At 41.8% G+C, this 25,386-nt stretch overlaps 1 protein-coding gene across 2 annotated transcripts in view; it reads right to left on the bottom strand.

Annotated features, from left to right (window-relative positions):
* The window catches only part of FRS2 (fibroblast growth factor receptor substrate 2), a 78,772-nt gene extending 53,417 nt beyond the window's left edge, over positions 1-25,355 (bottom strand). For both annotated transcript variants that reach the window (XM_080391129.1, XM_080391130.1), the window contains exon 1: positions 4,759-25,355. The gene's annotated coding sequence lies outside the window, so the exon portion shown is untranslated. The remainder of the gene's footprint in view (positions 1-4,758) is intronic.
* Between the last annotated feature and the right edge of the window lie 31 nt (positions 25,356-25,386).

Raw genomic sequence — 25,386 nt, 5'->3', positions numbered from 1 at the left:
AAAGAACGTTCACATCTAACATGGGTTGCACAGAAGGGCCAACAAGAACAGATGATGCTTAAAGAGTGCAAAATTCCAAGTCTGCTATTATTAGGAGTGGTGTTTTACAACGTACACACAATTAAAATGCTATCTGCATATGCTGTGTGAAATTACTCCTCTGGACAGCAGTTTTCAGCCAACAGCTCTTCAAATAGCTTTGATAAAAACCAACACTATTCAGCAGCAGACGAAAAAAAAAACCACCCCACTATATTTGTTTCAAAAAATTTCACTGGAAAGCTGCAGATAGGTCATCTCTTCCAGCAGTAGCTACTGCCCAGAGTTACTCATCACCACCCATCAAAGAGAGGTTACCACCCATACAGACTTGCAACAGAGTAAATCGTGTAAGAGCACACTAACCCGCTTCAGGAAAAATTAATCAAGGTAATTAAGTAACTGACCAGTGAAGGTAGATCTAATACTGTCCATTTAACTGCTGATTATGCCTAAAGCACCCAGCACTGCACACACCTTCCCCTATGGAAAGGATCATTAAGTATGGTAATCTATAGCACAGCAGTCAAGACAAATGGCTGGGGGACACAGTATCTACGATTTTCACAGATGTTTGCAAAAAACCCAAAACAAACCCACACCAAAAAAAAACCCAATGCTATACATATTCTTAAACATCAAGTACGACTTCTGAGATAGCCTGAAAGCCTTAAGACACTTTGAAAACCACAAACCATTAGTTACTCAAGAAGAAAAGTCACACACTGCCTCCTAGGAAACTGTCTGAAGCTATAATATATGACTTTGGTCAGCCTCGTAATTTTCATAGGTTTGTTGAATTATTATTTTTTTAAATCTACCTATTACTGCAAAATACCTTGCAGTTTTCTTAGTGGACACCGATCACTATCGTTTCTGATTTTAGTCTTTTAGATTTTAAAACTCAATATACATGCTGAACAAATTCATTGTTTCAAGAATTTGAGGGATGAACAGCAATTATAAACCGGAGCATATTTTTCCCATTAAGTACTGCTAAATGAAACAATAGGTACCAAATAAAAATACTAAAAAAAAAAAATAGTTACCATACAATACTATACAAAAGGCCAGATTCTTCCCTCAAAATCCCTTCAAGGTACATAATGAAATCAGAGACACGCTGCCATGGATTAAGGGGTCTTAGATGTAAAATATGCCCATGAACCATAACTGAACAATGTCTTCGAACCCTTAGTGCTGCACAAGCTTAACTTCACTGAATTAGGTCACTATGGAATACACTTTAAACTGGCATAATGTGTCACTGTCACCAAAAGAAACAGACACACCCTGCTCCCCTTTCTGCTTGCTTCCACCCCCATCTTTGCGCCAGCACAAATGTTTGTGCAAGCAAACTGATCCAGCTTAAACCTAACCCTCCCCTCCCTGCCCCTCCCCCAAGTTCGTTCAAACCTCAACCCAACTCACCACATAACCATACAAGTATTTGCCTGCACAAAGGAGGAAGCAGCAGAGCGGGGTGGAAACAAACAGGACCATGTTTTTCAATGGCGGAGCTGGTCTATGCCAGCTGTACAGCCATGCAAAGCAGTAGGTTGCAGGCTGGAGTCCCGTAACATCAGTCTCAGTGTTCAGGCACACACAGTGCCACTCTGCCCCTCCCTCGCTCGGACCCCACCTCTGCGCTCACCCTGCCACTGACAGGTGTGCAACTGCAAGGTCAGTCGGTTCAGGGTGCTAGGTCAATTAAAAACAATTAAAAAAAAAAAAAAAAAAGGAAAGAAAAAGAAAGAAAATGTTGTTAGTTTTCAGCCAGTTCAGCTACCTGAACCAGCTCCCCATTCAGTCCTTACCAGCACAAGGAAGAGAGAGAAGGAAGGAGGCTGGGACGGTGGAAAGTCCAGTTTTGATCAGCTCGTGATGCTGTGGAAGCACACTCATACACCACTACATTTTACATTCAAACTTGCCAGAGCAGCTGAACATGATTATTATAATTCATTTGTTCCTAAGACTAAACCTTGTCCCAATGTTTTTCAGAAACCTAAGCTGCCACAGTCCACTCGGGCACAAGTGCGGCCAGTTCACTACATCAACCAATTTCACTCTCTGTGTTTAATAAAATGAAGATAGAGCACTAGTTACTCTGACTTAATAATACTTCCACCAGATATTCTTTTTAATATCACTGATTAAATCACCTCAGATATTTGTTTAGGAAGAACATACACATAATAAAACCAACACAGTCATGGTAAGTATTATCTTAATGATAGTTTAGTATTTACAAGGAATTTAAACAATGATTCAGCTGATTAAAGTGGTCTTACAAACCTCTCTGCTCAGTAGTGAATTTTATGTGCTATTCAGAAAGTTTAAACTACAAGACCAAATGGTCACAGAAGTGAACAGAATTCATTTTGATGAGTTCAGAATCAGGCCCCTGATATAGATGCATATAGCTACTTTCAAAGTAATTTTTGAACAGTGAAGTAACATAGGAAAGAGTACAGACAGTTAGATTGCTAACTTTCAAAGAACAGAATTTATTACTAGATCATTAGATTTAGCAGGGAATTATTTCCATGGCAAGTAAATATATTTGTTTATGTTCATCTAGTAACAAAGAAAAGTTAATCATATCAACTCAAAAGACAAAACATTACAGTTCAAGAACTGTGTAACTGAAGTGCAGAATCAAGATTCACATATCTGCAAACTAGGTTTTCCAAGTGCCATAGATGTTTTTCCAGGTTATAAAAGTCTTCCCCTTTTGTACAAAAATATTCTTCCACAAACTACCACCTGCCCACTGCAACAATTTAAGGCAACAATTTAAGACAACCTTTCTTGTCTGTAACAGAAATTACTTGTACAATGAAAAAGCACTCTGCCCATAAGAACTACACAGAAATGAGAACAGTTTATTTTGACTATAACTCATCACCAGCATTTAAGGCAAGACACTGAACTGGAAAGTGAGCAAAACCCTTGAAAGCCATTTAACCAGATACATATAAAACTGCTGGTACACTGTTCCAACAAGCATTTCCAAAGCATTCTTGACACAGAGGCAAATAAACTCAGGGAATCTCAGTCACTGAATAACATTCTTAATCACTTTCCATTTGGAGGTGCAGTTAACACTTTTTGGATTTGAACTGGTGATTTATACTGATACAGGTTTCTTTTTAAGCAGGCAGACACAGGTGTGCTTTTCAAATGCACTTACTAACTGAGGAAAACAATTAACTTCCCTAGCAGCTCTGCTGACTTTAACAAGCAAACAGGATGTTTACTGGATCTGAACACATATGTCTTAGTATGAAATCACTTTTAATACAGCAATAGATCTTACAAAAATTAGGTTTTCACTCCCCTAAATGCAAATATGTTATAGGCCTAGCAGAGCAGACTTAATGACATATTCATAATGTAGAACTACTGCCAACACTAACACCATTATGCAAAGATAAAAAATAGTTATTCAGAAAATTTTGTTGCTCATTACACTAAACGTCACCTTGTCACAAGCACTTTAAGTAAAAAAAACAGGCTAAAAAAATCAAACTATTAAAAAATGTCACAAAAAAATCTGTTAAAAATACTAATATCAATTGCAGTTGCAGTTGGCAACTTTTTCAACACTTACTAAAATCAACCCTGATTTCTAAGGTATGTATTCATAGCAAGAACAGTATTCTTTTCAGCTCACAGCCCAACAACATTGCTAGTGATTTCTAATCACCATTATCACTTCTTACACATAAACGCTGAGAAAGACACAGTGACCAGGAAGATGAGAAAACGTACTTTCACTTTCCAGAAAATCAAGTTTAGACACAGAACCGAGTCGAACGAGTACTAAGACACCTTTTGACCTTTCCGACTCTTCAGATCGTCCTTGCTACATCTGCATCTAGGGATACGTCAGAGGAAGGGGAGTTTAAAATGATCAGCCAGGTATCACTTTCATTCCTACAGGCAGCACCACTTTGAGAAGCCCGGCGTCTCCCCCTGCCCTCCGCAGGCGCTGCCGGCTGCCCCAAACCCACCGGCCCCCCAGAGCGCTCGATGAGACTCGGAGGTCGCGCCCCGAAAGCCCCCGGACCTGCTCGGCGACGTGGAACAGAAGCCGCGCTCGCCCCCAGCCGCATGCGGCCCAAGCGGCTGACCCAGGGGAAGGTGCGAGCGCCTGACAGGTCACGCACCGCGCAGCGCTCACCGGGCGGCCGGGCCCCGCACCAGCCCTGCCCCGGCACACCGCCCGCCCGGGCACCTCCGGCGCCGCCTCTTTTGTTTTTAAACCGACGCTCCGCTCAGCCACCCCCGCTCCCTCCCGCCCGCCCCAGCCCCACGGCGAGGCGGCGATCCCCCACACACACACACACACCCGCCTTCCCCGCCACAAACACCCCCCGCCCGCACACCCCTCCCAGTGCCCCGGGCTGCCCCCGCCCCGGGGGGCGCCGGCCGCCACCCAGCTCCCGCCGCCCGCACAGCCAGCCCCCGCACCCCCGCATCTCGGACGGGGAAGGAGGGCAGGTCCCACGGCAGCGCACGTCCCAGCCCGGCTCCCACGGGAAGGGGCGAGACACGGGGCTGCTCCCGCCCACGGGCGAGCCCGGCCCGGCCGCGGGAGCCTGCGCTGCCACCCCCTCCCAGCGGAACCGGCTGGGCACCCCCACCAGAGGAAGCCGGGCGGGGGGGGACGAGGGACGAGGCGGGGGAGGAGGGAGACGGACCGGCACCTACCTCCGCCATGCGCCCCGCCCTGGCCGCCGAGCCGGCCGGGCCGCCTGTGACGGGCGAGACGGCGGCCCCGCGTCGCGCCGCGGGTAACGGCTGCGCCTCCCGATAGCGGCAGCAACAGGGCCTCGCTCTGGGCCGGACTCTGCCCGCGACAACTTCCGGGGCACGACGCGAACGCTTTCCGGGGGCAGCGGCCAAGGGGGCGGGAGCAGCGGGCGGTGCGCCGGGGGAGCTCGCGCGCCGCGGGGAGCCGTTGGGAGCGCGCGCGGGCGGCGGCATCCCCCTCACCCGACCCCGACCGCGACCCCGCAGCCGGCAGGGCTTCTCCCGGCCCCGGCCCCCCAGCCGCAGGGCTTCTCCCGGGAAGCGGCCCCGCAGCGAAGTGCGCGCCTCAGAGCGGTGCAGGGGCCGGCTGTGAGGGAGGCGACCACGAAGCGGGTCTTACTGATTTCTGAGGTAAAAAAAAAAAAAAAAAAGCAAGCAAGCTGTAACTGCGCGCACAGCTTTGGAAAGAAACGGCTCAGTCAGTTTGGTTTGGTTTGGTTTAAAATTCTTTCGAGGCAGTTGCGTTGTGCCCGATGTCGCAGTGTTGGCTTAGAGACTGTCACGGTAACTGCTCCGCAGCCGCTGAAGCTGCCGTTTCGGTAAGGCGCGCTACCCGCACCCGAAAGCGAAGGTGGGCAGTGTGTGTGGTAAAGGTACAGCAAAAAGCGGTGTGGGAAGCAAAAAGAATGAGAGAAGTTGCTACAACTGCGTGTTTTGCAGGATTGTGGAAACACTTAACAGTCCCGTTAGCCAGTGCAAAAAACCCACCACGTTTGTGTCGCTACCCATATGATGTCTTGTCTGTTGCCTGTTTACAGACCAATACATGTAACGGGTCTTGGGCCAGAAAACCTTGTAGTGTATAATTAGTTATGAATGTGTAATTATTGCCCCAACACGCACACAAATGCGTTACTTGCAGTTAGAGCAGCTAGCAGCCTGCGCAAAACTTACAGCTTAGTCTCAGATCATGCTACATACGTTTCCCTCTTGTTTAACTTCTTTGGCCTTGCCGTAGCTTTTGACCTCTCTGCCAGACAGTGCCTGGCAGTGAGTTATTTCACAGAATTGGCCTGCCTGTGCAGCTTGCTTTCTCGGGGGTCGTGCAACTCATGTCTTTCTCACTTCGTAGATGTTTTGGATCCATGACGTACTGGTTGCTGGTCGTATCTACGATCGTTTTGTCGTATCTAGCTCTGTCTAGATGCTGTATCAATTACTAGTCTTTTGAAGATCGCATAGTTGCTCACAAACTTCTGCAGATATGAACTTCCATTGCTTTAAGTCCTTTGGTGGCATCTTCAGTTCTGTTAGATCTGCCTAAACTTTCTTTAGATCAACTTTGAAGTCAGAGACCTCCTCTGTTGTTTCATTATAGCTCATATTCTCTCTTTTTAGAAATTAGACAGTGCTACCACCTTCAAAGCTTTTCTAAAAGTGGTTAGCCCATAGCTAAAATTTGTGAAATTATTATTTTAGTAGTTAAACATCTCAATTTGTTGGCTTGGGAATTTCTTATATGGTCTTACACAGTGGCTACCAGGTGTCCTAAATGCATGGGTTTTCTGAAGCAACAAAAGCAGTCATACATTTTGTTGTTCTTTGATTTATAACTGGCTCATCCAATTAAATGTTCATTTTAAAGGCATTACATTTTAGTACTATTTAGAATTAAGTCCTCTATTAATAATGAAACTTTCACCCAAAATAAAAATTTTCATGTTAACACTCCTTTTTATTTAAAAATTAGAAGGTCATATAAATATTTTGGAAAGAGTCTTAGTCTTTGAAGAGGAAATAAAATTGAACTGTGTCAGATATATGGCAGCTTGTACTTCCAGAAATTCTCATTTCAGTGTCCTAGTGTACTTCAGTGTAAGTTTATAGACCCCTCTTCTTTGAATTCCTGGATTCTTAGAGGATGGTACCAACATCTTGTGGTGGGTTTTATCATGAAAGTTGAACTCTGAATGTAAGTGCTTTTCCCTGTCACCTGCATTGATTTAGGCAGTATTCAATTTTGTAAGCAAGAGACCGGCCCAGTCACATGCAACAATTTAACAGCAGATATATCTAATTAAGAAAGTGCTCCCTTATTTATCTTGTATTCTTTCTTAACACCTGGGCATGACAAAGAGGGGACTCTTGGGGAATAGAATCACAAAATGGTCAGGGTTGGAAGGGATCTCTGGAGATCATCTAGTCCAACCCCCTGTGAAAGCAGGCTCCCCTAGGGCAGGTTGCACAGGATCATGTCCAGGTGGGTTTTGAATGTCTCCAGAGAAGGAGACTCCACAGCCTCTCTGGGCAGCCTGTTCCAGTGCTCTGTCACCCTCAAAGTAACGAAGTTTTTCCTCATATTCAGATGGAACTTCCTGCATTGCGGTTTGTGCCTGTTGCTCCTTGTTCTGTCACTGGGCTCCACTGAAAAGAGCCTGGCCCTGTCCTCTTGACACCTGCCCTTGAGATATCTGTATGTATTGATAAGATCCCCTCTCAGTCTTCTCCAGACTAAACAGGCCCAGCTCTCTCAGCCTTCCCTCATAAGGGAGATGCTGCAGTCCCCTCATCATCTTTGCAGCCTCCACTGGGCCTTCTCCAGTAGTTCCCTGTCTCTCTTGAACTGGACCCAGCACTCCAGACGCAGCCTCACCAGGGCAGAGCAGAGGGGCAGGATCACCTCCCTCCACCTGCCGGCCACGCTCCCCCTAATGCCCCCCAGGATCCCACTGGCCTTCGTGGCCACACGGGCACACTGCTGGCTCATGGGCAACGTGCTGTCCACCAGGGCTCCCAGGGCCTTCTCTGCAGAGCTGCCTCCCAGCAGGTCAGCCCCCAGCCTGTGCTGGTGCCTGGGGCTGTCCCTCCCCAGGTGCAGGACCCTACACTTGCCTTTGTTGAACTTTATCAGGTTCCCCTCTGCCCAGCTCTCCAGCCTGCCCAGGTCTCGCTGAATGGCAGCGCAGCCTTCGGGTGTATCAGCCGCTTCTCCCAGTTCTGTGTCATCAGCTGGGGGTACACTCCATCCCTTCATCCAGGTCACTGATGAGTAAGTTGAACAGGACTGGACCCAGTACTGACCCCAGGGGAACGCCGCTGGCTACAGGCCTCCAGGTAGACTCTGTGCCGCTGATCCCAACCCCCTGAGCTCTGCCATTCGGGCAGTTCTCAATCCACCTTGCTGTCCACTTATCTAACTCACGCTTCCTGAGCCTGCCTACGAGGGTGTTATGGGAGACAGTGTCAGAAGCCTTGCTGGGGTCAAGGTACACAGCATCCACTGCTCTCTCCTTGTCCACCCAGCCACTCATTCCATCACAGAAGGCTATCAGGTTGGTCAGGCATGATTTCCCCTTGGTGAAGCCAAGCTGACTATGTCTGGTAACCTTCTTTTCCTCCACATGCTTGGAGATGAGCTCTAGGATGAGCTGTTCCATCACCTTTGCAGGAAGGGAGGTGAGGCTGACTGGCCTGTCATTTCCCCGCTCCCCCTTCTTGCCCTTTTTGAAGACTGGAGTGCCTTTGGCTTTCCTCCAGTCCTCGGGCACCTCTCCTCCATGACCTTTCAAAGGCAATGGAGAGTGGCTTAGCAATAACATCTGCCAGCTCTTTCAGTGTTTGGGGCTGCATCCCATCAGGGCCCATGGATTTGTGGGTGTTAAGTTTGCTGAAGTGACCTCTAACTTGATCCTCCTCCACCAGGGGAAAGTCTTCCTTTCTCCAGCCTTCCTCTATTGCCTCCAGGGTCTGGGCTTCCTAAGAACTGACCTTGGCTTTAAAAACTGAAACAAAGAGTGCCAGATTCTGCATTGTATTTCTGCAGTTTCCCTTCATATGTTATTCAGAGATTTTTGGCAACAAACTTCTCAAGGGTATGAAGTGAAGGAGTTACATTTCTGCTTCCCAAGAACTTTGGAACCTATCTCATTTCATGTATAGTTTGTCTTCTCACCAGGGAAGTTTTTTCTCATCAGTATGAGATGTGTATACCCCAGCATGAAGCCTGGATATATTTTTGGAGGTGGATACTGATTCAAATGCTTAATGTTGAAACTATAAATTCTGGTCTTGAAGTAAACATAGGAGAGTAAACAGTTTCTTTTAAAAATAAAACTGTAGAAACAGCCTTATGACAAATCATAGAACTTTGCAGTCACTTTGTTTTGTAACCTAACCAGCTATAGGTGAGGGCTCTATTATAAACACTGTCTTTCAGGGTTTATGACTCAGCAATGAAAGCATGTTTCTGGTTGAAATGTGGTACAGAAGCTCACTCTTCTTCTTTGCTGTAAGAAGCTACCTAGAGTGTAATTTTATTCTGACTCCTCCTTTCCAAAATCCATTTGACACTGTAACAAAAACCTCTTTTTTAAAAAAAAACCCCGCACATTCAGCCCATAACAACATTTCAGGAGTTGGAAAACAGATTTACAAAGATAGTTGGACTTAGTGTGCTAGCTAAACAGAGTAACACCAGTCTTGCACATTCTGCCTGCCTTTGTGCATGGCATCCTAGGTAGAATGACTCTTTGTATATCAAAATCAAGAAGTTTTTGTTTTCACAATCGAGCAAAGCCCTTGCTTACAGTAAGGGCTGTATAGCAGCCACTTACGGCCTGATCCCACACTGAGAAAGAACACCTCCCCAGTAAAGCTAATAGTCTTCTTTTTTTCAGAAAGTACAAGATTGAGCCAATAATTCAAACCAGTAGTTCACTACTTCATTGAGTATTGTTATTGTTGGTTAAGTTGTCATCATTTCAGTTAAAAGTGTGTGTGTGTGTGTAAGTTCAAATCCTATAGTAAATGAAAGTGTCTTGCAGCTGGATGTTTTAATTCACATAGTGAACCTTTTCCTGAAACGACTGCTGGAATTTAACAGACTTTCTGCTCTTATTCCTGTGGTATCCAGTGAAAAGTGGAGCAGACCTGGGCATTCAGGAATTCCTCGGGTGGCTGCTGGTATTGTAATTTGTTTTTCCTTAGTTGTATAAATTGTCTTGTTCTTGTACAAATATACCACTGACATGGTTAAAGGATCCATGAACTCTAATGTACTGTGAAGGACAGGATACATGTCGCTGTGACAGTTGGTCGGTAGACTTTTAAAGATAATACAATGAGCTACAAAAACTTAATTTTAAACTTAGGTATTTTCTCTGACCTAATTTTAGGTTGAGCTTGCTGTCTGAGATATTACGTATTTTACTTCTTGAGATACTAGATATTTGGTCCCTTACCATTTGAATACTGAAAGCCTGAAAAACATCATTGTAAGTGAAGCTGCCTTTTGGGCCTCCAAAGTATGTATACTAGTTCAATTCTCCTCACAAATGAATGTTCTGCTTAACCAAATTGAACTGTTTTCATTCCCTTAACAAAGGCAGCCACATGCAGTTCCTGTAACTTCTTGCTGGCATTTTCCCAGGAGGAGCATCAATGTATTGACTGTAGAATGCACACATGTCTGTTTCCAACTACCCTGTGATAACCAAGTGGGATGTAAATCTAATTAAATGCAAAAAAGCTATAGTGTGTTGCAATAACATCCAAGATCTGATTTCAGCTGACAAAAGCAAGAAAATTCCAAGTCAAGGTTGCTGCTATGTCCTAACATCACCCCTTTGTATTTCAGAGCTTCAGGGCCTCAGAACTGTGCACACTTCACCATGTACTATGTACAAAATGGTGTTCAAACAGCATTGGCACAGTGTCAGACTTTTAAAAATTAGGAAACTTGTGCAACTGTAATTTTGACTCCCTTGTGGGCACAAAGTATAGTAAAGTGGCTTATCATACACCATTTTTCTGTTTTGCCTGTTCCTCATTCAAGACACAGAATAGATGCCTCTCATGGGAGAAAACAGCTGGTTATTTTAAATCTCTGTATGCAGCAAGTGCCCTTTGCCTTATATATTTATTCATTCAGTGAATAACTACTTAGGTATTCTTAGGGCATTTGTCATTGTGTTAGTCGATAGTTCATTAGCATTAGTGGAATTATTTCCATGTTTCCTTTACAAGAGAAGAAATACAGTTTCATTTTACTTACAAGGTAGTGTGGATTAGGTCTACAGAGGGTCTTGGTACTGCACTGCTTGGATTTGTGGCAGTTAATATGGAGGAACCTTGCTGGTGGGTGAAATCAATCACAACTAGCTCTCTATCCAGGTTTCCTATATGGTACATAGCATAAGCAAGTGGATAAACGGGTTCATGTGGGATCCAATCTGAACAAGATGCTGGCTAAACTTTTCGCTGTGAAAGGCCAATGACATTTATGTGACTGAAGTCACAGCGACCGGGGCTTAGTGCTAAAGATCTTGCTAGATGCTGGGTTTGTCTGTTGTGTCCCACAAGCAGGTATTACAACTGCTATTGGAAAACTGGTAGATGGGCTATGCGCCTTTGCCTCAACCATTGCAGTGCTGAGTGTTCAATTCAGGAATGTTAAGTTAGATCCACACTACCAGTCCATAACAAGGACACAAATAGTCCACTGTTTTGCCAACACAGCTACATGGGAGGTGTTTCAATGCAGGGGCAGATCAGGCAGGCCAGTACAGCTGCAAAACTTAGAAGTCTATGTCTCAACATCCTCAAAACTAAGTGAGTTGGAAGGAGCTGCTTGCTCTACTTGGAGTTCAGTAAACTTTCACGTTAGTTTCTTAAGGGGCCTCCTTTATACAGATTGTGAATGTTGAAGGGATAGGAGAAATCATCCTGTCTTTTTCCTAGAGTTCAGTGATTAGAAACCCTGAAAGTCAGCTTGTGGGGGACATGGTTTTGGTTTCATCCTCTGTTTATGAACATAGATTAGTATTTTCTTTACTCAGGGTGTGTTATAACCATCATATGGTTACTACAGCTGCCTTAATTCTAGCCACTGAAATTGTTCAGGTGTGAATTTATGGAATGTAAGCACCTCCACAGCTGGAAAGAAACTGGATGAGAATTTTGAAGACAGTCCTTTTGGATTTAAGGATCGTAAGTGTTCATTTTCAGCATCCAAGTCCTCTTACTGGTGTAGTTGCTGAGGCTTGTCTCAGGTCACAGAAGCAAATCAGTGACAGAGAGCTGGGGTGAGGCTTCAGTATACAAGTATGTCAGACTATGGAAAAATCAACATGGGTTTTTGTGGGTAGAGAAGCTTTGTCAAAATTATGAAGTTCTTTGATGAAATCAACAAACTAATAAACCAGGGTGATACATTCATTATAGTGATTTCAAAAGAGCTTTTGACACAGTCCCTCACCAGTGTTGCTGAAGTACATTAGCTGTCATAGGTTAGGAAGGAAGCCTATCTTGTGAATTAGTAACTAGCTGAAAGAGAAGGGTTAATGAGGTAGCAATAAATAGTCATTTTTTACACTGCGGGAGAGTTACAATTGGACTCCCACAGGGATTCATGCTGGGACCTGCACTAGTTAGCATACTCAGAAATGGTCTTGGAAAGAGACTGAGTAACGAAGCAGCACAGTTTACTGCTGATGCAAAATTCTTTGCAGCAGTGGAGAATGAAGCTGACAGCAAGGAGTTTCAAAAGGATCTCATTCTGCTGAGCAGCAAGCTAGAAGTTGAAATTCAGTCTCAATATAACTGGAAGCTAATGCATACAGGCAAAACCAATCTTAATTATATGTGTCCAGTGATAAATTCAACATATGCTGTTATTGCTGAAGAAGGAGTTTTAGAGTCTCTATAGGTAATTAGTTTCCAGTTCCAAGTCAAAAATACCAGAAATTACTAAAAAAGGAAGACAGAATGGAGCAGAAAATCTTGTAACATCTTTGTGTGTATTAGTGGTATGACCACATCTAGAGAACAGTAAGTATGAAGCTCTGGTTTCCCAGGTCAGAAACAAAGTAAAGATAGAAAGGAACAATGAAACATAGAGAACGGTTTCTGTTTAAAATGTGACTACCAATACTTAGACTTCTCAGTTTGAAAAAGACAAAGTGACAATGGCTGGGTGACTGAGGGAAAATGATTGAATTATATAAAATGGTGGCTTGTGGAGAGAAGGTAGGGAGCTCTCATTCACTTTTTCTGGTAAGTGGGCACACAGGGGAAATAATGGACTGCAGGTTTTAAACAACCAAAAGGTAGCCTTTTTTTTGGATGCTGCAGAACTAAGTATGGAGCTCACTCCGTGGAAGCTAGAGCTATCATTACTTTTAAAAAGGGACTTAACTCAAAAGGGAAGCAGTGCACTGAGAGCTAGTAAATGGGATGGAATACAGTGGCCTTTGGTTCAGGTTTTCCCTAACCAATGATCTACTGAAAACTCTGAATGTATATCAAGAAGGGTTGTGCTACACCTGACCTGTTCTTCTGACTCTTCCTGACTGTTTAGTACCAGTCATTAAGTTCAGAAGCAAGTTAGGCATACCTTGTAGCCTTGATACATATGGCCATTTGGCAGCTACTACAGGAGAGAGACACCAAGGTGGTCACAGGACTGGGAAAATGGTGTGTTGTAGAAGCCTGAGAGAACTGATACTGTTCAGCCTTAAGGAAGCGGCTAAGGGAAGATCTTACTGCAGTTGTCTACATGGAAGACCAAGCCAGATTCTTCTCAGAGTTGCACAGCTGAGAGGGAATGGACACATGTTGAAACATGGGAAATTCTGCTTAGATACAGGAATAGATTGTCTTTTTTATTTGTATCATAAAGGTGGTCAAATATTTGGACAAGCTGCCCAGTATGAGAGGTTGTTTGACCTCCTTCATGGGAGATAACTCAGAACTTGACTAGACACAGTCCTGAGCTGTCTGCTCTAGCTGGCCCCGCTTTGAGCAGTAGGTGGTCCTAGGTGGCCTCCTGAGGCCCACTGCAACCTACATTGTTCTGTATTCTTAAGATGTGTTCTTCCCATGTGTTTGTGCCCTAAATATACATAATTTCATATGGTATATTCATTGACAAAAGTGGAACATATGTGGTCTGGGTTAACTAATTTGTATTAAAACTCTGTGCAAGAACATAGTGGTGTCAAGACGCTTTGGATTTGCTATAAAGAAAGCAAGAACCAGCTATGGTACTTTCTGTCTAGTGCCTTGACAGTAGTCATTAAAATACTTTGTAAAAATACATCAAGAGGAGTCATTTGTCAGGGTGCAGCTATAGCAGGAGTCAGTAAATGGTAGTTGTCCATGCTTACAATTTTTGGTTTTTACTTCCAATGTCGTCTTTAAACAAATTATGTGTAACTAGTTTGTCAGACACTGAATCATGGGGCAGAGCATATACCTAGCACAGCATGTGCTGCCATGTCACACAATGTGATTGTGTAAGTGCTAGTTCTTTGCATCTGGATCAAACCTGCCTCCAGCAAGAAAGCCAGTGAAAATATGTTCTTCACCCGCATTTCTCTAACTAGGGTCAGTGCTTTGTTTTTGGGTTAAGATCTTTGAAAGATAAGGTAGTGTTGTTTGCAACCGACTGCATCTGTTCAACAGCTGGCGTATGTGGCACAAAAAAACAATTCTGACTACAAAAATACCCAAAACCACCCATCACTGTTTTCTCCTGTAGTAAGAACTCTTTTTTTTGTAAGCTGCAGACCCTGCTACAGCTCAGCAACTTAAGGATAGTGTATTCACCAACAGGACTTGTGGAATAAGCTGAGTCCTATAGTTTTAAAGAACAAATGCACTTCAACTTAATTACAGTCAGGCCTGAATAAAAATTAAAGGGTTTGCATGTCTGCTAGTCTATATGTGGGTAGAAAGGCAGTGAGGTTAAGATAATAGGCTCAAAATGTATTCTCAGAAAACATGTAAAACCACAGTAGGGTGTGATTGTATGCAAATAAGTATTTTTGCAATAGCAGATTAAACACCTTATGGAATTTGTATGGAAAACTGCATGCTTGTACATGATGCAAAGTATGATTAAGCACTAGTTTGTGGAGTTTCTGCCTTTGGTGAAAAATTAAGACAGATTTAAATCAATCAATGGTTTTCTCAGTCTTTTCACAATATATGTTGTAAGTTATGAATGGTGACTGCTAGAGAGAAAATGTTAAAAATAACACTACTTTTTCCTTGGGCCTGCATCCTTACAAGAATATGTCCTGCTGTGGTTTCCAGTCAGGAAAAGCATGGCAGTAGCAGAAAGTCTGGCCATAGTGTGGCAACATATAGGATCTAAGACAGGGAGAAAAGAGAACTGGCAAATTGATATAAACTTTTACTGGAACAGCTGTTATTACTGGTATGTGTTTTGCCATCAGCTTACAGATTTTTTTAATAAAACCTTCAAAGTATCTTTTTGATGTATTCCATGCATGGATAGATTAATCATTCCGGGTTTCAGGACTACATTTAAATAAACTTCTTTTTCATGCTCAGAAATTCTTAAAATTACTCTGAGGGGACCCAGCACTTATAGGGGCAGCAGGTACCTTCACAAATATGCATGGTTAGCAGTGGTCGAAAGACCTGCATTGGCATAGGCAGATAATCACTGCTCTACTTGGTCATTTGCATAAAAGGGACATTGTGGTTGGCAGAATGACTGAATTGTCTTTGGGAAATGGTCTTTAATGTCAAATTCTGATCTACATTACATACCAGAGTTATGCATCTGCCTTTCTGAAACTCCTTTCTCTAACACAAGTTACTGTGTCCTGTGCAGTGAGAGATGCCCAGCCTTTTTCAAGAAAATTGCCTTTTGCTGTGCCCAGGAAGGATGTTTAAAGGAATGTGCAAAGTTGCAGCCTGGCTTTTCACCTAGCAATGATAGATCTGAGTTGGCAAAATCGGGTATAATGGTGTTTGTGTTTATCCAGTGCTTCTCCTACCATCTGGGGTAGAAAAGATAAAATTCATTACTTCAAATTAACGTTGATGTAAATATTGAAGCAAATTTGACCCACCGTGACCTTGTGCAGTTTCTCTGGGGTGAATATATTACTTTATGCAAGAAATAAAATTTCTCTGAAGAAATCAAATTGTCACGTTGAAAAACAGTGAAACACACTCTCTTTCTGCCTTCCAAAACAACTCTGCCGGCTCAGCAGTAAATTTGCAGAGGAACCCAAGCTCTCACTGGCAGGATTACTCTTTCCTGCCTCTTAATCATAATTTGTTAGTGAAAGCAGTGGTCAAAGAAAATGCAAGATCAACAGTTTTGAACACTAGTACAGCAGGCTTTGCTCTCCCTTATTCATGTGTCTTTATCCCACATACTCCAAAATCACATCTAGATGTGAATGGGTAGCTGAGCATTGTGATTTATACAGACAGATGAATATTTGAGGCCTGTGAAAGATATCACCTACCCTTCTCTTGAAGGATCTCACCCCTGCTTGGGGGAAGGGTCAGTTTATGCAGCTGCTGCTGAACTACTGATCATAGCCTGACATTTTAAGAAAAGAAAAATATAAATTCCAGGGGGGGTTATTTCTCAGTATTTAAGTTTTTTTTTTTTTCATTATTATTATTTTTTTTTTATATATATATATAAGGAGTATATAAGGACTGGGCTTCTTCAGGAAAGCAAGAACCTTCTTCCCGTATGGGCAGAAACCACTGAGGGTAACAGGCCTTCCAAGGTGAGGAATCACTCCAGCACTTGAAAAAATAAAATTAAGGCTGAGACAGCCAGCATAAAAGCCTTTGAGATAACTTTGGTGGGCATGTTCCCTCAGAAGAGGCATGCAAGAAGGAAAAGTGAAGTATGGCAAGGCAGAATTACTGGTAATGGAATACAAAGCTGCTTTTACAGTGCTTCATTTTGCAGCCAGAATATTATTTCTCCCTTTTAGGACTGCCTAAATTCACACATAAAGCTGGTAGAAGCAAACTACATAATTGCTTGAAACAAGGGAAATAAAAGCAGACTTGTTAATTTAATGGTATTTTAAGCAATAATTATTTTAAGCAGAAATAATTAGATTTCCCTTCAATTACATATAATAGCATATATTTTAAGCCAAATCAAGGATGGGATCAAAATATATACCAACATCGTTCTCTCACCCAGAAACAAATATGGGGAAGAGTCTGAAGGATGGAGACTGAGGAAGTCCTGCTTATGGAATTTTTCCCAAAGCAGTTTGATTCAGGTGGGACTAGCTAACTCTACTGTAGAGAGGTATTTGTCCCAGTTGTGTTTGTTATTCCATGATGCCTCTTAGCAGGAGGAGAGAAAGATGACAGCGCAGTTTTTGCTTTAGTGGAGCATTTAAAAAAATGGCTTGTATTTACATTAAATAACCACAAAGAAATAGGTCTTCAGGATGAAGTGAGAAAAGTTAAAGTTTATGAGTCTTTGATTCTTGGGGAAGTTCATTCCACTGCTAAGAAAGCTTCAGCCCTCTTGCAGAAGAAACCTTCCTTACGACAGAAGAACCAAACTGGTAACTGTGGACCATAGATGATCTTTGATGTTTTTTTCCTTCTTTCTCTGTCATACCCTTGGCCTTTCCTGAGATGTTCAAATAATTGCTCTTTGTGTTAGATCTCAGGGCAGGCTGCTTATCCTGGTCTTACTTAAGACTCACTTGTCAGTGCAAACCTCTGTAAAGCAGCCTGAAGTATCTGGGGGTTTTGTTCTGTATTCACAATTGGCGAGTACAGGCTTATTTTGTCAAAGTAATGAAGCAAGATGCTTAGAGGTTTTGTTAAGTTTTCTTCACAAGACTACTTAGTTCTGTACCAAACAACTGCATGCCTACTCCAACCCTCAAGTCAAAGCCTTTTTGATATAAATGGGAGATTTTCAGAGAATTTTGGCTCAAGTCTTATTTCTATCTCTTCTTTTTTAAAACCATGAGAACATTTTCATGCAAGTGACTTCCAGGAATATCAATTTTTTAAAAGAAGCCTATTTTATTAATGATGGTGAAACCCACAGACAGCAGTCACTTCACTTACCCACTACAGTCAGACTGAGTTGTGTTGCCACAGGATGAGAACTATACTGAATGCTGCTTCAGTCCAAAGTGGATAAAGGGTATAATTTTAGAGCTGAAAGACATTGCTTAATTTTAGAGCCGAAAGACATTGCTTACAGTTCAAGTAAAGAACTGCAGTTTATTATACTGCCCATCCTATACTGTGCATTTAGATTGAAGCCCTTCAGGCCTGGAACTCTGCCTGTGCATTTTACATGTACAGTATTCTTAGGATACAATATAAATAATAATGTATCAGCAGTGGAGGGAATGGCCCAGTGAAGCAATCCACAACTGAGTGAACCTCTCAGATATTATGGAATAAGGCCAGCATTACTTCAAAAGCAATTTTTTTTAGGCAAAGTCAGTCAAACGTCTAAATTAAAATCCCACTCAATTGCTTTGGTTTTATCAGATGCAGTATCTGTATGTTTATTTAATAAGCCTCTTATGCATTTTATCTTTATGCTTAATTTAAATATGAGAAGCAAACACATTTTATATAGTTGTTATTCTCCAATTACTACAAAAGCTTCTTAGAATCTTTGATCATGAGAATGTTATTTCAAATCCAGTTCTGCTTCACAATTACCAAATGCCTTTACTGGAGTTAGTTTGGATGCAGTTCTAGTCCAAGTCAAGCAACCACAGTTAGTCCTTAAAAAACAGGTATGACTACAGAGCTGTGAAGAGATCAGAAAGCACCCAAGTAACTCGGTTGATTTATTTGGGGGGTGGGGTGGGTGGGTTTAGGCAGAAAATCCAACCAAAGCTGTAATGATAAGTGTCTGATGCAGTGCATCAATGATTTAGCATTAGATGCCATTTACAAAATGTTACTATTATTAAAATAGTGTAGATCAGGAAATTTTGTTGGCACTACAGTAGAGGTTCAGCCACAGGTTTCGTTTTTTTGGGGTATTTTTACACAAGGCCATGGAGAGGTGACACAGATCTCATAGCTGCTAAACAAGCTTGTATGTGGACAGCTATTAGATGATTACAAAATTTATTCGGTTGTCAAACGAACTATCTCTAGATTTAGGTAAGACTCTGAAGCTAGCACTCCACAGCATCAGTGTTAGATAAAGCTCTGGAAGTAACAGCAGCAGCAAAAACAAGTTATACTTTGCTTTTTGTCTTACAGATCACTTCTCCTCAGTACTCCTTGTTGAGTCGTGAAGGAGCCGTAGCTTAGAACTGAGGAGAGAGATGGAACTTATAAAGGGCAAATCTTTGGGTGTATGTACAAAATACGCTACAAGAAAATAATCTTACTGCAAAGTCAACAAGAGAGCATACAGTAGCAATAGCTAGGTGACAAACTGAAAAAAAATGGTTTGTCTAAATTTAAGCATAGGTATCTATCAGACTTCCAAAAGCCTTAGCTTATTCCCTGTAAAGTAATGCTGTAAAGTAATGAAAAATAAAACATTACTAAAGTGGCCCTTCTCTCACGTGGCCCTTCTACCATGAAAATGTGGCTTCTTCATTTAGTGATTACCTTCCTTCACCAGAGGTCTGATTGAAACCCACTGACTTCACAAGGATTGAAGGTCAGGTTTCTTTACCAAAGTACTAACCATTTCCAGCTCCAAATGCAGAGGCAGGGCACTTGAAAGCATTTAAGTACCATATGGGATCAGATTAGACTATGAAAAAATAATTAAATTTCACTTTTCAGACAATGAAACCATGAAAAATTTTACTGCTTTTCTGTTTTAAAATACACAAACTGTGTCAGTTCCAAGAAAGTAACACTGAAACTTATGCAAATTAATTTAATCATCTTTACAGGAATGACTTTGTTTCTGCCTTTTATCCTTGAGGGAAAAAAATACTAGAAAGAATTCACAGCCTTAGAAATGTCTCTTCTCTATTCTCAGCAAATGCGTGGGGACTAGGACTCATTGCTTGTTTATTAATAAAAAATAAGAAAAACTCAAAAGACAGTTTATTTTAAATTCAGCTAAACTGCATTAGCTATTTGAAATCGAAAGAATCTAGCAGGAAACAGGGCTAGCAGACTGACCAGTGGTGAGATGCTCAAAGAGTACAAACTACTGCCGAGAGGTGCAGCCACATGCTGTCTTGCAGGCCTGGCACTTGAGTGCATATCAAATCAGTTTTGCCCTCTGACATTGCCCACAACATTCTGTCATGATCCAGAGCAATGCCTGTGTTCATCTAACACTGCAGTTCCTGGCTGTTGCTGATAAGGACTGAACAAAAAGAAGATTCAGAGCAACCACAGAGCTTTGCAAAGCATGGATGCTTTGATCATTTCCAAACACTATGTAGGAGGGTGGTGGAGTCCAGTCTGTTCAGTTTACGTGCCTATCCTGTGTCTTGCCTCACCATGCAAATGTGCCTAGCAAGGAGGAAAAACACCAGTTCCAGTTTGTTCAATATATAAATTTCTTCTACAGTCACTAAAAAGGAGTGGGACACAGTTACTGCTATAATCAGGACAGTGATTAAAGCAAGAATTATCTTGGTTAATACTTGCTTTAATAAACATAGACGGGAAAAGCAGCCACATGCTGGCCCTGCTACATTCAACAGACTCAGCACATGAAACATCAGAGTGCTGTAGCACTATTCATTCTCCAAATTTTAAGTCCAAAAGCTGTCACCTTTGTTACATGCATAGAGGCACAAACCTTGTTGGTTTTGCCAACTTTTAATACCTGTATTTACCCAGCATGCTAGTGCTTACAGATGCAAGCTTAGAAACTATAGTTTAACTGTGAAATTATTTCAGATCCTTTGTTTGGAGTCATTAAAATGAGGTGCAGTTTCGTCTGATCAATTCAGCTGGTGAAGACGACCTTTCTTAGCCATATGTCATTTTTCTTGATCCTATGAATGAAGATAGCAGAATGTTTCACTGAGAAACTAGAAGTGGGTTTAAATAAAAAACCCATACATTTTAATAGCCTTCTAGATCAGAAGTTAAATAAAAGATGCTATTTGAAATGAAGATAAATTGTAGAGTGTGAAAAAATGTGAGATTTGCTAGACAATGTAGAATTAGACATTGAAGAAAAAAGCTGTTGATCACTTCAGGTGAAAGTATTCACAAAGCAGAAGCCAGTAGATGAAACAGAATTTGTTTCTGTCCTAAAGTACAGAATTCTCCACAACTGCGGGAATAAGAAGTGCCAGCCATGCGTTTAACACATGAACGCCTTAAAAGTATAGTAGTTGTCAGGGAGGGAATAGGACAAATACAGCATATTCCAATGGTAATGAGTTCTTTTTATAGCCCAATCACTAGGCATTCAAGAGGTTTTTCCTATGAAAATTAAATGTACATTTCAATTTTGGATGTGTATTAGCTCTGCATAGGCATGACTGTTTCATTAAAAACTTCCATGATTTCATGTTCTAGCTTAAAACATTTTAAAACAGAAATAGTATACATATTATATAAATTAATGTTAAATAAATTCCAACGAATTATATCATGATGCATATATAACAAGAATTTCTTATTGTTGCTATTCTTTTTTACCATCGTAATTCTCTCTTCTTCCCCTTACTTAAGCTGTTCTTCCCTACTGTATTGAGGAAAAGTAGCAGTTAACATACTTGGAAGCCAAAGGTTCATTCGTAGTATTTATTAAGCAGTAATTAGTCAAAAGTGCTAATAAATTCTATCAACATTAAGTTCAAAAAGTTTACCAGTGGAAAATCCTGCCATTTTGCACCTGCAATTGAGTGCAAGCAAAGTAGGCAGTCCAGTAGAGTACCTAAGTTAGGGTTTTTTCATTCCTATTGTCACACAACCTCGGCCTGAAAAAGCAAAATAACCTTAAAAACAACCCAGAGATTTGTGTTTTGAAAGCTGCTTCCCTTGACAAATGAAGAAAAATTGCAAACATTCACGCTGGGGTTTTTTGCTTCCTCGCACAGCACATTTGATTTACTTACAGGGCTGCAGAACAGTCTTGCAACATGCAAGAGGTCATCTCTACAGAAACAAATGTAAATTGTCTGATCGGATGATCGAGTCTCAAAGCAAATGACATCAACCAAAGATATCACAGATCTGCCAAAATCCTGGTGATTAAAATGCTGTTGAGACTGAGGAATATTTTGGACATACCTGCCACCTGGTGTTTGGAAAACAACCTTGTATCTGAAAACAACCTGAAATGCTCTTAAATCTCTACTCCCATTAAGAGCAAACAAACACTGATGTATTTGATATGGATTACATGCATAAGCAGCGAAAGTGTCTTTAGGCTGGTATTATTATCAGCATCTGTCTAGAAAGAAAAAGAACGGGGTGACTTAATGTTCCTTCTAGTCCCATCACTACCAACCACAGAAATTCTCAAGTAAATCTTTGCATTAACTGTATTTACACATGTCCTGTCAGATAATGGCACTTTTGATGAGGAACCTCCCCAGCACAGCCTTATATAACTTCATAGTCTTAACTGTAAACTACAGCGTGCCAAACACAAAAGAAAAGGAAGTAAGTAAGTTATATGAGATGGAGCTTGGTTAGAAAAGGACTAGCAATAAATAGTACTGGGTAGTAAGTGAATAAGCAGTCAGTGTCTGGAATTACTGTGATGACTATTGATGTGTCTTAGCTAAAATACTTAACCCCAAGTCTTTATAGTGGAAGCAGCAATGACAGTAACTACCAGTTTTGCATGTTTGATGTCTAAAGTAAACATTCCTCATTGGTAAAATTGGTAACAATAAGCATATAAACTAAGAAAAATCGTGTTTTATCTTCACCTCCCAAGGCATTACTTCACGTGGAGCCTAAAGGTTCAGTGTAGACAATTGCACAAATTACTGTGCAATTCAGTGATACCAAACTATACCTATAGCCTAATGAAGGATTTTCCCCCCCTCCTTTGCAAGGCAAATTTAAATACATCTGTGTTTCACAATTATAACTCAGGATGAAACCACAGTCTAAAGTCAGTCTCAGCAGTATAAACAGCCAACATTGAAGTTAGCACCCCTGGAAAGCACAAACTGTAACCATTTGTCTGGAATCGCATCTTCATAGGGCTGCCAAAAGTAAAATGAAGTGTAGCATTTGGGTTTTTCTTTTTCTTCAAGACAATGGAGGTCAAATGCAACTGTGTCCTTAGGTGTCCCGCTCTTTCAGTGCTAGTAACTTTGAAAATTATACACAGTAGAAGGTCAACACTATATTGTACATTTACCGTGCACATATGGTATCTCAGGTGCCTGCAACAACAACTGTTTTTAACGGCAGAGCGCACAGGTCCAAACATAACCTATCTGTTAATTGAGAACCATGCAGTTGTGTGTAGAGAAGGTAGCTATAGGTTTACTTGTCAGATGCAGGGAGGTGTTTTTTTTCCCCCATCTATTCTCAAGCCAAAATCCTAAACTGCTTAATTCTCATGAACTTTTTCCAAAATTTAATTACTGCCTAATACAGGGCTCAATTGCTTTCTCAGCATCCCAAGAAAGTATTTGCTAATGAAAACACAGAACATAATAAGGAACTTTGTAAAGCAGATGTTCTTCCTGTTCTCTACCAACAGTACCTGCTCAGAACAGACAGATGTTAGGACTGTTTTCTTGCCTTAGTATTGATGGGGGGAACCTAATGACTCTTGTATGATCTTTACAGAGAGCACAAAGGAGGGAAAAAAATACAAAAAGTTGAAAGAAAACCCGGGAGGGGGAAAAAACCTGCTAACCACAAACAAAAATTACATCACTGGTCTAGCATGTTGATGGCTACTAACAGTGGAGCCAGGAACATTGCTTCTGTAAAATTGAATACTAGGCTGTTTATTGAATGCTATTCAAAATATAAAGAAAAAGAATACTTTAGGCTCCTATGAAAACACTGGATTCAGAAGGTACCACTCCATTCTTTTTTTGGTCTGTTCAAACTTGTTACAGCAGACCTGCTCTTGTTAGTCACAGCTCTTGCAGAACCTATGTAATATTCCATCTGAGTTACTCTACATTAATATTAACTGACAAATATGGAGATAAAAATGTTGCATACAACCTAGTATCACCAAAACTGTGCTCTCCATTCCCATTTTTGCTTCAGCATGCACAAATGGGCCTTAAAAACCTCCTCAGTAAATGGAATAAATCTGCAAGAAGCTGAGAGAATATACTTGGAAGGACTCACTTTGTGCTAACCTGATTGTATTTTTCCTCTAAAATCTGCTTCCGATGATTATCAAAGACAAGGAAGAGCCATATAAACACTTTGAATGATAAGGTATCCTAAAAGAAAATTACGTGAATGTTTTTCTAACTTTTCACTGAAAAGTGTTCTTTCAACCTTAAAATGTGTAATATACTGTGGCCCATACAAGTCTTCTTTTCAATGCACAGCTCTGAAAATGGCATGTTCTAGTGTACTGAAATTGCCTAGCACATTCTTCTTCAGACACTGCTTAAAAGGAAATAGGCTAGCAAATCAATAAACCAAACAGTTAGGTTGCCAGAAAAATTTGGATAGACTGCAGCGCCAGGAAGGATCTGTGTGGGCACAAGGATACAAGCTGTTCCTCAGCCTATGGGTATATAATACCATAAACTAAACATGCCAAGTTGTAACAGTTATTCCTCTTCACGAAAAACTTAACGTCTACATATTATTGACTGTTGAAACTGTTTCAGTTATAAGTCTTTACCAAGCCATGGTAAAAGCTAATCATCAATTGTTTCAAATAAGAAGAGATTAGTGCTTTGTTCTCAAAGCACCCACTGTTTTCTGTGCAAGAGGCGATGTGGGGTGTTTGATTCTCTATAGTAGGGTTTACTGCAACACAGTATCTTGAAATAGCAAAGATGCCCAAGCCTTTTCAAATCTTGAGGTAGCATCATCTCAATCAGGCTTTTACCTCTACAGAAAGGAAAAAAAAAAACCCAACAAAAAACGATGTTACAGGCAAAAGATCAGGTGCTGATTTTTCAGGGGGAAACTTGCTAGTTGGTTACGAATATGTATCGGGTTTGCATGGCCAGGTTTCGGTAGAGGGGGGAGCTACAGGGCTGACTGCTGTGAAAAGCTGCCAGCTTTCCCCTGTCTGATAGAGCCAGTGCTAGATGGATCTGCGACTGGCCACTCTCGAGCCTATCAGTAACAGTGGCAGCACTTCTGGGATAATGTATTTAAGAGGGGGGAAAGGCTGCTGTGCAACAGCAGCCAAAGGAGAGCAATGAGACTATGTGAGAGCAACATCCCTGCAGACACCCAGGTCAGGGCAGAAGGGGCAGGAGAGGCTCCAGGTGCCGGAGCAGAGATTCCCGCAGCCCACGGTGAAGCCCGTGGTGGGGCAGGCTGTAACCTGCAGCCCATGGGGCTCCACAGTGGAGCAGGCGAATGCCCGAAGGAGGCTGTGATCTGTGGGAAGCCCAGGCTGGAGCACATTTGCTGGCAGGACTTGTGACCCTATGAGGGACCCACTGGAGCAGTTCATGAAGAACTGCAGCCCGTGGGAAGGACTCATGTTCGAGGAAGACTGTCTCCCATGGGAGTGACCCAATGCTGTAGCAAGGGAAAAGGAGGAAGGAGCAGCAAAGATGTGTGATGAACTGACTGCAGTACACTATAAATATTAAACAAGCTTCTACAAAACAGGACCAGAATAATTTCCTGCTTCTGAGTATAACCTGTATAACTGATGCATTTATGTGTTAAAACAGA

This window comes from Falco punctatus (assembly GCF_963210335.1).
Source record: "Falco punctatus genome assembly, chromosome: 6".
Classification (NCBI taxonomy): Eukaryota; Metazoa; Chordata; class Aves; order Falconiformes; family Falconidae; genus Falco; species Falco punctatus.
This window is presented reverse-complemented; position numbering and strand designations above follow the sequence as displayed.